The sequence below is a fragment of the Mustela nivalis genome (assembly GCF_964662115.1).
Source record: "Mustela nivalis genome assembly, contig: HAP1_SCAFFOLD_63, whole genome shotgun sequence".
NCBI classification, from domain to species: Eukaryota; Metazoa; Chordata; class Mammalia; order Carnivora; family Mustelidae; genus Mustela; species Mustela nivalis.
The window spans coordinates 1,184,257-1,188,368 of NW_028136532.1; positions in this window are offsets into that span (position 1 = coordinate 1,184,257).

The following is a 4,112-nucleotide window of genomic DNA, read 5'->3' on the forward strand; positions in this document are numbered from 1 at the left end:
GCCTTTCTTTGACATGGGGCTCATGCTGAGGGTCACAGTGTGAATTTGTGCTGCTGCACCCACGGTTGGGCGTGGAATCATGGGACATGAAGGTTTCTCTCACCCTGAAGGTGTGATTCCATGCCAAGAGCAAGCTTTACAGCCATGGGGAAGGAGGAGTTCTCTTTTGTGCTTGCGATACCCAGCTGTGTGGAGAATTGATATAATGTCTAGGTTCAGATATCTGAAAACCAAGGTTAGGAAGAGGTGACAGCATAAGACCATGGCGTGACCGAAGTGCTGGGTGTGCGGCCAGCTGTCTCCTTGTCTGTCTGGACGTGTGGCTTCAGGCTGTGTCAGATGGAACTTAAGTGCCCAGAGCAGCCTATCCAGTTCGGGGCACGTCAAGGCCCGAGCAGGTTGATCCTCATCTGGGTTTTCTGGGGAACCCCACAGGGAAACGTTGTTCTTCCGTTGGGCAGACACTGGCTGGGATGTGGTTCTGGAGTTCCTAGTCCGGAGGGCTTGTTTGCCAGGAGTGTGAGGAAGGAAGTCTGAAAACACAAGCTAGCCTGAGGTTTGGGACCGAGGGCAGAGCAGGCCCACTCTGCAGAGGCTGTATCGAGATCTCCTGCACTGAGGTCATGTCAACTATGAGACGTGCCTCAGGCTACAGTTTTTGTCCAGCATGGCCTCTTCCTTAAGGGTGTGGGGGCTCCATGACGCCAGGGAGGTTTGCCTACGATGGGATTTGTGAACTACTCCAAACCTCAAGGTTTCCTTCTGCACGAATGTCGAGTCCTATTGGATGGTTCCAGGAGGTCCCATATGGAAAGACTCGAGAGCAGGTGTCTAAGCATGGATGCCTGGGAATGCCACCTCATATTCCCACTCTTTAGTCAGGACAAGTCAGGCTGAATCTGCGGGCTCCTAGGTGAGCTACCCAGAGGGGAGAGTTGAAATGGACTCTCCTGAAGATGAGTCCTACTGTGGGTTGGTGGCCTGGGAGACCTTGGAATGTGGAGGTGGCTCAGGGACTCTGCAGGATTCTCCAACCTGAGGTGTTTGACACGGCTCCAACAAGGAAGCTTCCCATGTGGAGTCGAGAGGAGTTCTGTTCAGTGCCTCAGGAAAGCCCCATATACTGTTCTTCGAACCAAAGCCTCTGAGGAGTGACACCTGGACACCAAAGCAAGAGTTGAGATTAGGGCCTAAGGGCCTGGCCGGCTCAACCTTCTATCTCTGTTGACATCTGTGTGCATGCCTTGGTGGAGGTAGCTGCTCAGCTTGTGTCCGAATGCCCCTGTGTGTCCAGAGAGGCTCCCAGTAGTGGGATGTCCTCGGGGGCCTTGAGATTTCTCATATTCTGGAGGTGTGTGGCCAAAGGAATGGACACAGTTTCCCAGTAGAGAGAAGGCACGGTCCTGTGGTATGGCTCCAGAGGACCCAGCCTAGTGGCTGTGTTTGCCCGGGCTGTGGGGACAGAAGTCTGAAAAAGCAAACTTGGCTCAGCTAGAGGCCAAGGTAATGGCAGGCCTGGTCTCCAGTCCGTGAGGGGAGATCCTCTGGATATCAAAGGAGGGCAAGTGGGAGGCAGTCGCTCAGGCTTTTGTCTCTGGGTGCTGCGTTCACAGTGGCCGTTCAGGGTAGGGGTTGCTTCAGGGGCCGAGGAAGAGCCTTCCTCTCGGGGGATTGTCCAAGCTCCCAAGTGTTTCGGTTCAATCTGTAGGAAGGGAAGAGTACTGTTTTCTGCCACAGGGGACCCCCCAGGAGAGGGACTCTAGAGCACAGCAGTGGCCTCCCTCAACTGGAATACACACCATCTAGTTAGTCCTGGGTGCCTATGGGCATGGCAAGCCACATATGCGGGCTCTTGGTCCAGTCACTGAGAGGCGTTACTTGAATAAGGTACTCATGCTGAGGGTCACCATGTGTGTTTGTGCCCAAGGCGGCCCTCACGCATGGGCGTGGCCTCATGGGTCATGCCGTTTTCTCCTACACTGAATGTTTGACTCACTGCCAGCAGCAAGGTTTCTTGCCATGGGGAAGGAGGGGTTCTGACTTGTGCATCAGGTTCCCCCGTGTGCAGGAATTGGAGATAAGGTCCAGGTTCCGATGACTGAAAACCCAGGTTGGGAATGGATGGTGGCCTAAGGCAGTGGCTGGTCCAATGTGCTGGGTGTGCAGCCAGCTGTGTTGGTGTCTGTTGGAAGGTCTGGGCTCAGGCAATTTGCGACAGAGCATCAGTGTTTAAGGTAGCCTATGCAGTTGGGGTGATGCCGAGGGCCAAGCAGTTTGATCCTCATTTGGGATCTCTGGGCAGCACCATAGACAATGTTTTTCTCCTGGGAGGCAGGCAGAGTGCTTCATTGTGGCCCCAGAATTCCCAGTAGGGAGGGTGTGTGGGCCAGGAGTGTGAGGACGGAAGTCTGAAAACACCAGCTAGGGTGAGGATTGGATCCAAGGGCAGAGCAGGCCCACTCTGCAGAGGCTGAATCGAAATCTCCTGCATCTGAAGTCAGGCTGAGGATCAGACGTTGGCTGAGGCTGGAGTATGTGTCCATGATGGCACCTTCATGAAGCGGGGGCCTCATGAGGCCAAGGAAGTTTTCCCACGCTGAGTTTGGAGGTTGCCCCAGACCACAAGGTTTCTTCTGCGGGATATTCGTGTCCTGTTGCATGGCTCCAGGACATACCCTACGGAAGGACTGTAGAGCAGGGTTCGAAGGATGGATCCCTGTACAGCATGCCTCGGTTTCCCATTGACCATGAGCGACAAGATATGTTTGATCTCCTGCCTCTGTGGCACGCTACCCAGTGGGCTGAGTTGAAATGGCCTCTCCCGAGGATGGGTCATAATGTGCGTTTGGGTCCATGAAGACCTTGTAATGTGCTGGTTGTTCAGTGGCCCTGCGGAACTCTCCTACCTGAAGGGTTTGATACATCCCCAGTAAGAAAGCTCCCCATGTGGAGACAAAGGAGGTTTTGTTTGGTGCCTCAGAAAAGCCCCTAGTGCTGGTCTACGAAAACAGTCCTCTGAGGACGGACACATGGAAACCAAAGCTAAGGTTCATATTAGGGCCTGGGGGCCTGTCCATTTCAAACTTCTGTCTCTGGGGACAATGTCTGAGAGTCTAAGTGGAGATAGTTGCACCGCTCGTGTCAGAGAGCCCCTCTTAGTCCAGGGTGGCCTACACTATTGATGGCCTCAGGGGCCTTGGGGCTTTTCCCTAACCTGTGGGGTTGTGGTCAATGGATTGGGTACACTTTCCTTGGAGAGGGCAGGCACAATCTTTGGCTGTGGCACCAGAAGTCCTAGCCTGTAGGTTGTGTGGGTCTAGGCTGTGGACACAGAAGTCTGAAAATACAAACTCAGCTCATGAGTGGCGCCTAGGGTATGGCAGGCCGGATGTACAGCCCGAGAGGGAGCTCCTGGGCCTCTGAAACAAGGGCGAGTGGGAGGCGTTCCTTCAGGCTTTTGTCTCTGGATGTTGTGTCCGGGATAGCCGTGGATAGGAGGGGTGGCCTCAGGGACTGTGGACGAGTATCTCTCTCTGGGGATTTGTCCCAGGTCCCAAGAGTTTGGGGTCATTTTGTTGAAAGGGTGGAGTCGTGTTTTCTGGCTCATGTGTCTCTCCAAGAAAGGGATTCCAGACCAGAGACCCAGGTATGGGCTGGGCGACTGGTAAAATCAATCACTGGTGAGGATTGGGTGCATAGGTGCTTGGCAAGTCAATATGCGGGCTCTTGGTCCAGGCCCTGACAGGACTTTCTTTGACATGGGGCTCATGCTGAGGGTCACTGTTTGAATTTGTGCCCAAGCAGCACTCACGTTTGGGCGTGGCATCAGGGGCCATGAAGGTTTCTCCCACCCTGAAGGTGTGACTCCATGCCAAGAGCAAGCTTTATAGCCATGGGGAAGGAAGAGTTCTGTTTTTTGCATGCGATACCCAGCTGTATGGAGAATTGATATAATATCTAGGTTCAGATATCTGAAAACCAAGGTTAGGAAGAGTTGACGGCATATGACCATGGCGTGTCCGAGTGCGGGGTGTGCGGCCAGCTGTCTCCTTGTCTGTCTGGACGTCTGGCTTCAGGCTGTGTCAGACAGAGCATGAGTGCCCAGTGCAGCC